The sequence below is a fragment of the Vidua chalybeata genome, chromosome 4, assembly GCF_026979565.1.
Source record: "Vidua chalybeata isolate OUT-0048 chromosome 4, bVidCha1 merged haplotype, whole genome shotgun sequence".
Classification (NCBI taxonomy): Eukaryota; Metazoa; Chordata; class Aves; order Passeriformes; family Viduidae; genus Vidua; species Vidua chalybeata.
Genome location: NC_071533.1, coordinates 57722888 through 57736184, shown reverse-complemented (window position 1 = coordinate 57736184; position 13297 = coordinate 57722888).

The window sequence follows — 13297 nt, the reverse complement described above, 5'->3', positions numbered from 1 at the left end:
TTAATTGTTACTTGTTATTTAAACAATGCTAGACTAGGTACACTTAATCCACTTAATCCACTTAATCCACTTAATCCATATAAAGAGGGTGAGAAACTTTCTATAGAACTGCTCTTTATGAACACACATATTGTTTTCCACATATATAGACATGCAAATGTTTATTTACATATATATGACAACAAAATACTGAAATCAAGGTCAACTTTAGGAGCTGAAATCAAGGTCAATTTAAATTTTTTTTTTTTAACATGAAAGATGTTCTAAAATCATCCATTCTCTTTCAGGAAGGTGTTCAGTGCTGTGGTTTTTTTTTAACAATAATCACCCCTTTAGATAGATTTTTGCTTTATTTATTGGTTTTGGTATTAACTCTTACAGTTCAGTTGTCAAATGTGAGAACAGAATTTGGATCAAATTCAACTCTAAATTAATTTCAGTAACACCAATATAGTCTGTATGATATTTTATATGTTAGTGTGCAGGTATAGAGTTTTGATAAATTTACAAAGTATATCCATCAATATATCAAATTGTGTCTATCAACAACATAGTGAGAGCATCAAGGGAATGATTTCTTATGTGCCAAAGACCCTCTGTAGTAGCCTGATAAGAACACATCATCAACTAAACTCAAAATCTTCTGTCCTTTTTTTGCTCAAGTTTTATACTTTAAGCAGGCAATTTTAATTTGGCAAGCTCCTTACAAGTCCAATTATCATTTGGAACTGCAGGGGTTGGAATTGCTCTACCTTGATGAGTAACAAGATCCAGTGAAATGTATTGGGATTGTTCTTTCAGTACTGACAGATCATAAAGAAAGGCACTTGACGCTGAAAATATTCGTGCAGAGTAACCCTACCTGCCCTATATTTGAATCAAGTTGCATAACAATAACTAAACATATTTTTCCTTTCCATTTTCAAATTATTCATGTGAGATTCTGTAATTCTCAACAATTTATATGCCCCAGAGTCACATTTTGGGTTGGCAGAACTCATGGAGAGACATCAAGTGTAAAACTTGAGATTCTGTTTGTCAGTTGCTGAGTTCTCATTGGAATAGCAGAACATATGTCTTGGGGAAGCCATTTGTCCTGGTTAAGGGCAAATTTGGGAGGAAACTTCCAAAGGGGTCCCTCTAGAAAGCAGATTCAAGTGGCCCCTCCCCCTACTGGTTCAGGAAAAGGTTAAAAAATCTAGCAATTTAATTGAAACAAAATGAAATATATTCATTTTTTTGAAAATGAGATCACATTTTCAAACACAGGCAGATGCCTAAGAAATAGTCATGTAAATTATGTATGGAAACACTATTGCATTTAAAGTACTGACAACATTTGAATTAGCAGGATTTACTGAGAAGTTCTAGATTAATTTCTAGCTCAGCTTTATGAATATGTGCTTCTTTACATTTTAATGGCTTGTTCTGGCCTAAAAAACTTGCACCAATATGCATTGATATTCATATTTATTTAGAGCACCTGCACACAGAGATGCATGTTCACCTGACCAAGTACCCAATATCCCATGGAGGTGTTGATGAAAACAAGCCTAGACATGCAATTATCCAATCAGCTTGCATAAAGATGACTCCCATGTATATGGATATTTTTGTGGGCATTAGTCAGTTGCTTGGTTATGATAACTTGATCCAAAGTCTGACTCTGGAGTTATTTTAGTGACCAGGGTGCACTATTTTAGTTCTGTATTATAAATCCCTATAATTTAATTGCTGACAGAACCTTTATCGCAGCATTGCTAACAGGTCATTTATGATCATTATGGTCTTCTAGAAGATCATTTATTCATTGAATAAATGCTTGATACATAAATTTTAATAATTGTAGCCCTGCCCAGTCAAGATGACCCTTTCCGAATGACTGGAAATTACATGACTCATTCCCTCGTTTTTATATTCCCAACTGGTACATTCAGTTCCCTCCCAGTACTCCTATATTTCACAATCCATAACCATCATTCTCCCATTTCCTTAAGTGAGATTGTTTGAAATAAAATCAGGAGATTTATAAATTGTATTAAGAACAGTTGAATGCCTGCGTGTTGCCCCTTGGATGAATGCAAAGCTATCATCTTAATTGAAAGCAGCGTACTTTATGGTAATATACAAAGTATACCTTCTGATTATCCACAGAGCACAAGGATACATTTAAATTGGAGTCCCTGATACGGGCTAAGAAAGAGAAACCTGAGAATTAGCAGAAAAAAAATAATGATGTTCACAGAACTACTGTGCCTTCTTATTTACTCTTTCCTACTCACAGCATGTTCTTGATTTCTGAGGCTGTGACTTCAGATTACTCATGTCAAATCAACCACTTTTTATCCTACAGTTCCTCCAGGACACGTTTTTTTTAAACACGTTTTGCTCAGGTCTTCAGCAGCCAAACTTTACAACTTTGCCTGAACAGTATTGTGGACTTTTCAGACCTCTAGCCCAACTTGAGTAAGCACATTTAATGTCCGGCTGAATCAGGCACATGATGAGCACCACAGTGTCCAGCAGGCACAGCCAGGAGCTGCGTGTTTCACTCTGGAAAATAACTGGTGTCCTGGGAGAGAGAAACACCCTCCCATATGTTTGCAATAGCTGCCCAAACACTGTTGTGCTAGAAGCTGTCTGTTCTAGGAAGTTAAGGAATACACTGATCCTGGGCCAGCTCTTTCTGTGCAGCAAAGCCCAGTTTCTATGGGCTTTCAGGGATCACTGAGCAGATAACTCAGTGCTGAGAACGTGAGAGCGCTGTGTCCTACTGGGTTGGAGGCAGTTGGAGGTGGCAAGCAGTTTTGCAAGGGAGCCATTTGTATTTAAAATTTTAGATTTGCATTGTAGAATGTCATTTTAGATACCCAGGTTTAAAAATTGGAACTTAAATTTAGCTGTGGGTTAACAACTGGACTTCGTCTCTTGTGGGAAATGAATTTCCAGGTTGGGAACTACTCTAACAAGGCAGTTTTCCCATTTGCTAAAATAGCTGTTCATTTTAATTTGCATAAAGAATATGGATGTATGAGTCCCCAATTACTTTAAAAGCAATGATATGATGAAGTAATTAGTTCAATGAGGAAATGATATTACGTAGTGGAAAGCTTAGTTTGCCAAGGATCAATTTGTTGACATTTGAATCCAACTAGAAATGAAATGCATGGAACAAAAAGTAGAATATTTTAGTTAAAAAGCTATCTCATCAATTTGGATACAAATTAAAAGCATCTCTGCTTCCCAGCCAGAGGGGCTAAGTAAGGGATTTCTCTGCAGTAGAAGACTCACAATGACCATTTAAAATAGAAGAAAAATAGAACAGTGTGTCATTAACACATAAGGAATAAGCATGTTTCTTTCTTTATTCCACATGTAGAATCATTATAGCCCTTTTTCCCTATGTATAAAATGAGGATACTACTACATATGCCACCTTTTACCAGAACTGTGGTGCTTGATCCTGGAACACAGAATCATAGAACAATTTGGGTTGGAAGGGATCTTAAAGATCATCTAGTTCCAATCCTGCTGCCATGGGGTGGGTGTGTGTTTGTGTGTGTGATGTGCATAATGAGTGTTGTATCTGTGAAATCTCTGAAATTCTCAAATAGGAAATCAAAAAGGAAGGGAAATACCATAACTTTGGTTTACATCTGGATTTCCTTTGCATGAGGGCTACAGTTGTGTATGTCGTCATATCAATTCACTGCATCATCCCTACAAAAAAAGCACAACAAAATTTTTCCAAGAATTTTCTTGTCTGAACAGGAGATTTTAATAAATACAATCAAGTGATAACAATGAAAAATGAGTGAACTACGAGGAAATGAAGAATACAGCTGTGAGAGGTAAAAAAGCAGTTACTATGATATACACATTTTGTTAGTTTGTTCAAGAAACAAAAGGGAAGGACAAGGTGCTTTTTACAAGCCAGGAGGTTTTCTTTCTGAGTACAAGATAGATATGAAGCTTGCAGATATAACAGGCAAATGAAGAGTTACATGAATGATCCAAAGCAAATGACTTTTAGTTATTCTTGAAAATAATATCAGTTTTATTTTTTTTTATTAATTTAAGCTTGGATTTAAAATATATAGGCCCCACAAAAATTTTACTTTTGTGTTATTCATAGAGTCATATAGCTACAATAAATAAACAAAAGGTAATATCTAAGATAATTCATGTCAGTGTTGGATAAACACTCAGGAAAAGGATAGCAAGGGTTCACTTTGTCATCCAGAGATTGTGTAATCATGCCTGTCAGAAATAAATACATACATACATACATATACATATACATATACATATACATATACATATATATATATACATATATATATATACACATACATATATAAATCCTCACCCTGCTAAAAGCATTCAGACTATCTCCCCAACTGAAATTGAATTAAAGTAGGGATAAAGAAAAGCTCTTTTAATAGCATATAGGTATGCTGCACAAGAGGTTCAAATAGGAAATGAAGCTGTAATATCCAGAATTGAATTGGCAAAGATTCAGTTCTGTCGTAAGAATTAATTTTCAATTTTTTTGGACATGAATCAAATTTTAACTGATGAGAGTTAGAAAAATCTGCCTATATGACCACTTTTTATTCCAGCCTGGTATACTTCAGGATTTCTTGTTCTTTCCTCAGAAGAAAACAATTGGGATTGAAGATAGGCTGCTGGAGACAGGAAACTGCCTCATAGTAAGCAGAAATCCCCCCAGCTATGGCTATGCTTATCTGTTTATCCAAAACATACAGAGATTTTGTGCATTCCAGTATGATAGGACTTTTTAGGGCTACACAATGAGCAAATACCAGCAACAGAAAAGAACTCACCACTTAAAACCAAAAGAGGCCCAAGTGACTGAATGCTGCCTTTCTGTGGTTGCACTCCTGTGGATCAGCTAGGTGAAGCAGTGGACTAGCTCTGGCCCACCCCATGCCTCTGCTATGTTCTGCTTTCACCCCCTTTTGCAGCTTTGACAAAATTGGCTCAGCAGTATTTCAGGCTGACTGAGATCATTCTTGTCTTGCTGGTTGGTGGATGCTGACTGGTCTCTACCTCACTCTGCTGGTGGACCACCACTGGTCTCTACCTCACACTGGAGGCAGGACCAGGGCATCGGTCTCTGCCTGGGCTTCTGCTTCCATGTGATCCTGGTGGCTTTCTTTGCATCAGCAGCCAGAAAGGGAAGATTGCTTCTGGGTCACTCATGTGTTCCTGATTTGTCAGTTGTGAGCTTATGCCATTTTGAAAGTGAAAAATGTGCAGGGACTGATCATGTGTGTGATGAAGAAATTCCATTGATTCTGAGTATGTATGGATTATAGGGGTATTTTGGAAACATTAGTGACATAGCCTATGGAATCTGCATATCTGTAATAATGGTAACAAGCCCACAATCTCTGTTGACATTAAGTAATTAACACTTTTAGTAATAATACAAAGCATTGTGAACTGTGAAACAATCAGCTATTAATTACATTTTGTATTCTAGAGACTTGCCACAGCTAGGTTAACAAAGAATGACTGCATGGCCAAACCAAGAGGCTCCACAACACAGCTGTGTGCAGCTGGTGGTGCTGACACACCGCTGGCAGAGCCACTGCGAGATGTGTCTGTAAAAGCCACCTCGGGGGAAAAATTGAAGTAGGAGAAAAATATGCCCTGAGTAGTCTATCCTTCCACCTGTGGCTTGGCTCTGGTAAGTTCTAGGGGGGGAAATAAACAGACAGCACAAATTATGGGAGACATAGATTAGGCAAGTGTACTCCAGGGGCTGTACACACCTGTGGTATCCTTTTTAATGATGGCTTTTCTTGGCTCTCTGTTGGTCTTAGAGACCTTCAACTCAGCACTTTGTTCACTACTGTCTTACTGACGTGTCCAGTTATTTATGAGTAACTTCTTGAGTTTTAAAAATGCATTTCACTGCACTGTATTTTTTATTTTCAATGTGGACTTAGATCTATATAGTTGCTAGTGAAGAGTTCTTGACAGGAGTTGAATTATCACTAATTCCCTAATTGTAACATGGATATAAATTTTTTGTGCTTGTCTGCTTATAAGAACAATTTCTCTCTGAAAGACTCACTATGGAGAAAATCAAACAGTAATCAGCTTTTTAAAGAAAGGCCTGAAATTCTTTAGGAAAATGTAAACGAAATATTTAACTAGGCTTCTATAAAATATTTGTTAAATGTAGTGCCAAAGAGAAAATGTTTTGGGCACTGCTAAAATATCTCACTGTTTATAGTGTAAGTCAATATTAGCGAAATCACCGAAGTCCAAACGCAAGGTATCAGACATCTTTAATTCTCTGCTGCCATCTTGTGACTGCTCCTGTGACCTGCTGGTCTATAACAAAATCGAGATTTTTTTTTTTTTCCCAGGGAAGTGCAGCTGTAGTGAGGTCGAGGAGCATCTGTTGGAAGATTTTGTAGCTCCAGTTTGGAAGATTGCATAGGGAAGAGTGAGAAATTCAGTTAAGACAACATCATGATATTGAATTGCTTTAAGTATTTGTTTGCCTTCAGTTTTGATCAAATAGTACATGATCATGGTGAATTAAGAAATGATGTTTTTGTAGAAAGTATGTGGAGCTGATTTTTTAGTACCTGCAGCAGATCTGGTATGTTGCACTCTGTGCAACAAGAGTAAATAAAAGATTACCACAGTAATCTTTTGAATATTCCACGGGGTGTAGCAAAGTAAAAGTAAATACACTGTCATTTACAGGTGCTCAGAAAGCACAGCAGGCTGGAGACTGATGAGGGGTGTCAGACAGAGGAAATAAAGCTCTCGAACCTAGATATGCCATGATGTTCTTGCTTTCTCACAGGGTGCTTTGACAAATGCTAACAGCATAACCTGCTCTTTTTGAACTGCAGAGAGCTAGTGGTGAGACACATGGCTCATATACCATCTATGGCTACATTCTTTTCTGAACCTACTTTGTGATTAGAAGACAAAGCCATGTGGTAAGAAAACTGGGTTGGCTGCTATTTATTAAGTTCTCATGGCCATAAAAACTTTCCTTCACCCTGTATCATTCGCCAGGGAGCTCTGCACACTTTCTGCATTCTGTACCTTAGAGATACCTCAATAATCCAGCTGAAAGGGGACATGCAAGTTGCAGCCATCTCCAGAATCCAAACTTCTCTGCATGTGCCCTGCAGTTCCCTGCATCTTTGAACAAGGCTGTGCTGTTTCTGGATGTGCTGCACCTTGGAAGAACTGGGGAGCTTCTACCTTTGCTGCTTCCCTAACAGCTTGAACTTGCAATAGGAAAGCTGGCCTGTGTTTGACTTATTCAGTGGAACTGCTGGTTTTAAAAAAATAAATAAAATCATATATGGATGATTTTTGGCTGTGGGCCTTCCTGACTAATTCAGTCACCAAAACAGGGCAACCTTGGTTAAAATAATTACTTGTTAAAGTAATATATCTTTTATCAACCATAAAGTTTCAAATAAATTGAGGATTTTCTAATGTATTTTGATGTGTTGTTTTGCATGGAATGGTTAAATTTATTTCAGTTTTTAAGGATCACAGACATTCGTGGTACTGCCTAAGAGCTGGCTAGATACTCATAGTTAAGTTTGACAACACTCCGGAAAAACACCTGATTTGTCTGAGGTCATGCAGTTATTTCAGTATCACTGTTTCCATTCTTTTGACTTTGCAAAATAAATGTCTTTTTTTTTAATTACCTTTTCTTTCAAGTTTTCTAAAAGTTTTCAATACTTGTAATACTGACCTATGACTCATTTAACAGAGGAGGTTGCTCTTCTTTTACTGCTCTCTCAAGTTAAAAACTTGTCAAGATTTGTCTCCCATTTCTGCTTGTGTTTGCCTTTCCATAAAACTTACTTCCATAACCTGAAATTTTCCTAAAGTCTTCTATTGCTGCTTACTCCAGCTGTCTTCTTCATAGTGCAGAATATAGGCAGTCTATGTACTTTTCCCCTTTCTAAAGTAATTTTCTAAAGTCAGTTACCACTTTCTTTTCTCTTTTGCTGCCTTACTCCTGCTTAATTTATGTTCTCTTTGCTACATCAGTTTGCAAGAGGCAAACACCATTATTTTTTCCTACTCCATGCCATCCATCAAACACTATCTCCTCTGCCCAAATTCAGAGGGGTCAGCAAATGAATACTTTTTGGTGAGATTTCCATCTTCTGCTCAGTGCTATTTAAAATGAGAGAGGTGATGGCCTCAAGATTAGGGTTAGGAAGAAGAATATGTGAATATACATGAAATACAAGAACTTTTCTCTGATGAGAAAATTACCAAATACAAATGCTCATGTAGAAAACATGTAGATAGAGCAATACTCTATGAACGTGTTCTTCCCTGGTTTAGTTTATGTAGCCTGAATACAGCATAGGTGGATCATAGGTAATGCAACAATGTTTCCATAAATAATTTCTAAGCAGTATTCTGCATATGTGTAAGAAAAAAGACAAGATGAGCTTTCAGGCACACAATGATTATTGTGGTGTCCTGCACAGGGCCAGGAGTTGGACTCGATGGTCCTGATGGCTCTCTTCCAACTCAGCATATTCTATGATTCTGTAAGAGCAGAAACCAGGCAGCATGTATGAAAATTCAGCTTTTTTTGTAGGTCCTTGAAGATGCCAAACCTCAAGACTATGCCCCACATTTCTCATCCCTATGAGGGAGCTAGTTTTTTTAACCTGCTTTCAATATGCTCAGTTACTGTACAGCTGTTCATCACAGCCAGCCAAGATCAGGGTGAACATTCACTCAGCTATGCCCATTGGAAATACTCTCCCCCAGGTGTATGGCTACTTGCTTCTGCTAGAGGGTATTGACCTCAGGAGGAATCTTGTCAGCATTTGCTGCACAACTGGGTTATCTAAACAGCTGATGAAACTGTTTTGCACTAGATGGGCCAGAAGCATTTTAGCAAATCTACCCAAGATCCCTTCCAGGAGCAGAGCCTCCAGGACAGTGCTGGCTGTGCAAACAGCTGGGGTGGAATGGTTGAACAGGCATGTGGGATCTTGCAAAGAATGTCTGTCCTAACCTGAGACACTGCAAAAACAAAAACTAGTCACAAGAGCAACATCAAATAAGGATAGCGGCCAAACCAAGGCTTTGTCTCTCATTTGATTACCGTGGATGGAGTTTTCAACTAGAATTCACTGCTGATGTCCAAATAACCTCCAACATCACAAGGGAGACTTGTCTCTTATGAAAAATTCTTTAATGCCCCTAAGATTACCTAGAGTACCTGAGTGTCTGACGTTGTAACCCAAGTAACCTCTTCTGTTTCATCGTTTCAGAAGACAAAACAAAGTGAGAAAAAGCAAATAAAATCAATATATATTTAGTAAAAAATCTTCTCTATTGAAGCTCACAAGTGCAGCTGTTAGGTTTCAGGCATTATTTCAAGTAGCAATGTCTGTCTCTTACCCTTTCGTCTCAGTAAGGAAACCAAAAACTAACACCCAACCATTCCTTTTACCTCTCTCCACCCTTATCCTTAGTCAAGTATGTAACTCAATTCTTGCATCCATATTTTCAGAATTGTGGTATTACAGCCTTCTCTGGGCTGCCTTTTGCCTTTTTTCCCCCCAAATATATTACCTCCTGTATATTGTGCTGTCTTCTTTCCCACCATATTCCTGGAATGTTGTATGCCTCATGTGCTGGATGAGGACGTTATCTGATTCCATGATTATAAATAACTGTTAACAGATTTCAATTAATGCCAGATTTAATATAATGCTACCTCTACAGCTATGTTTCAAGCATGTGAACACAGAACGGCCTCATCTGGGCTGGTTTTGACTGCCATGGTGCTTTATCCTCCGCAGTGTAAGGATCCTGTGGCCTGCCTCTGAAGACAGGATCAAAGAAAAAGCATCAAAGACAGGAAAATATAATCTATGAAGCAATAAAAATCAGTAAGCTTCACCGTGAATCCCTCCACCCCCTTGTTTACACATCTCCTGATAGCCAGGAACATCCTGCTAGATAAGATGTTTTTATGTTATCTCGAATTTGTATTGCATTAGACAGCAAAGTAACATGGTCTGATGTGTTTTTACATGGTCTGATGTGTTTTGCTAAGGATATATTCACTGCTTATTGACTGGATAAAACCTGATATTAGCTTGGCTTTGTTTAATTTCTAATGTTATTTACTCTGTGATAACTGACTAACCTCAGTTAACATTGTGAATTGTTTGCCCTGTAATGACCAGATATTCCATTACATTATGTAAATTATTTGCATAGTGATCAGGATTTAATGTTATTGGTAATTAGAATTATTTGCTGCTGGTAATGCTGTATAAATGATCTGCCATTAATCACAGGGCACACCTTACCAAGAGCTCTAATGAGGAAAGCTGCAGTTTAATGCCACTAAACTATTGGTCTCCTCTGGGCCACTGTTTTACATCACAGGGAAGTGTTTTTTTTGTATTTATTGATCAGTTATTGACCATTACCATAAAGACCTGGGGTTTTGTAAATGTCTTTATTCCTTGATGTAAGATATCACCAGACTTCGAATCCAATAATTAAAGCATGTAGCTGATAAAACTTGACAGGTTTTCACACTTGCAGTTTTAAGCCACATTAGAAGTTCCTCCTCTTGAGAAGAAAGAAGTTCCATAATCCACACCTCTCCCACTGGTTCTGATACAGCCAAGGATCCATCTTCACCAAAGGAAAATTAAAAAGACAAAGGCTGATGAGACAGAGCATCATCTTATTCAGGAAAAGACACTGCCGAGGGGAAGCTCTTTCTTCACCTGCAAGAAGCCAAATGAGAAATGTTAATGTTCACTTTTATTAGGAACCACTTTGATTTACTGTATATTCTTCTCGCAACAAACTACTGGTAAGCTAGTTAGTGCAAAGAACAATAACAGTAGACTCAAGATCCTTCCTACCCCTATTTAGACTTCGCCATGCCTAGCAGAGAATCCCATACTCTTGGAAAGCCAAGTGTCCATTTAAAGCTGGGTGCCAGAAAGTCAGAGCTCTGAGCCCTGCAGTGATGAACCAGTGTGTAAAAGCAGTACCCACACTGCAAGTGTGTAGTGACCATTTCTGTGTATAGGAAACAAAACATAACCATTAATTGCCAGGATCTTCAAGGTAGGAATTAGAGCTTAGGGCCCCCAAATCAGGATTTAAGGTACATTTCTATATCCTGGAGCTCCATGCACCTCAGCAGACCATGAACAGGTATGTTGAAGTCATATGAGAAGTCTGAGGAAGACTTTTGCATACCCACAGTAAATGTAAGGCCTGAGTGTTTTGTCTTCTCAGGCTCTGAAGTTACTTAAAATCACACCTATCTGATTAACTAATGTTAGATGATAGTGTTATTCCCAAATTAGATCTTCTAAAATGAGACTCATGCCTAAGAAAGAGCCTTTCCTATGACTAAACTGCAAAGCATTTAGTGTACTTTTCCTGAGTATCTGAAAGAGCTAGAACTGTATATGAAAATGCAAATACTTGTCACAACACTTCCTGTAATTTTTGTGGAATAAAGAACTATTTACCTATATAGTAATTCATTCAAATTTCAATGCCTGTTTATCATGCTAAAAGATTTGAATAGTCTGAAAGAAATATTTTTACTGAAAAGCTTTATTTAAAATCAAAAGGAAAATAGCTGGAACCTACTGAACCAGCAAATGTATGCTAAGGAAGATCAATGTGAATAAGATATGTCTTTTAATATTTTACCAAGGGAAAAAACAGCATCAATAATGTTATTTTTAATTTTGACCCTCTGTAACAGTCTTGACTGTGCCTGGTAAAGTTAAACTAAAAACATAATCAATTGTACAAGGGAGAAATGGATAATAGAGGAATATGAATAAGAAATTGATATATATATGAGGCGAATTGAGGATTGATTGATGCAAATGAATATAGAATATGAATGACTTTGATGAGCTTTTCTCATGAAACCTGTGTGCTTCATAAAAGCTGAACTATTAAAGTCAGTAAAAGATTTGGAAGACAAATGTTCTTGCCTTTTTAATAAATAAAGGCAAAAAGAAAGGGGTGAATAAATTTCAAAGTATTTGGAATCATTTGCAGCAGTCTGTACCCTTTGTAATGTACCTACTGACAGGATTAAGCAGGCAAACGGTGAGATGTGCACACATATTGGAAACATGGTAGGTATTCAAAATACAGCAGCTGCCTTTTTTGTGAAGCCAAAAAAATATAAGTGCACAGTTTGTCCACTAACACTGTGCTTTTATCACATAGGAACATTATGCTTCTCCAAGTTTTTTGATAGACATGGACCAATTGCCCTATAATAACAAGAAACTGAGGAAATACGTTCTATGAGTTCTGTGAGCATTTTGCTAAAATTGCTGCAAATGACTTTTTCTATGAATGTAGGGATGGATGTGGTTTGCATTTTAGTTCATTTCATTTCACTTATTTTTTCATCAACAAACAAAACCATAGAAGAGTACGTTATTAAATTTAGAGGTTTTTTTTCCTTACAGTGATTCACACAAATGTATTTCAATTTAGATTAGAATAGTGCCATCTATCAGACAGTGCCTTCAGCTAAAAACTCGGGAATCCCACAGTCATAGGCACTAGGCAGGTGCAATGAGTAGCAACAGATCTGCTGCAGATCAGCTGTACAAGAAGACCAAAGGCACAGGTACATTTTAAAATGTGGAAATCCAGACTCAAATATTAGCTTAATCAGTGTCTGTGACTTCCCCCCCCCCCCCCCCCCCCCAGTTTGGTCAGTTAATGAGATTGGGAAATGCCTTTGTGGAATCCTCTGAGTCTTTGCACATAGGCAAAGAAAAATAGCAGGAAGCATAAAAAGGGCATTGGAGAGGAGGAGTTCTTATAGATCTTATAGTGTCTTGAGGTTTTTCAGAATGTATTTAATGTGGGAAAACAGTCCCTTCCAAGAGCTAGGCTAGTCAGAGTTAACTAGCAGGAGTTTATATACAAAAAGCATATGAGAGGAAAGAACCTTATGGTCTGGATGCAGGACAGCCGTGTGTGCTATATCCACCACCACATCCCAGACCCCTCCTGATCCTCCTGGCAGTGGAAGATCAGTCTCTGTGCAAACTGGGGCACGACGATTCTTCCTTCTGAAAGCCTTCAGACTCTCTTTTGCTCATTCTCCCTAAAGAATCTAGAGGATTTCTAGCCATTCCTTTCTTCTCCAGGCTGAACAGACCAGATGATTTGTAGTTACTAGACTGATGCCAAATTGCAGAGACTGAAAAACTGCCTCAGC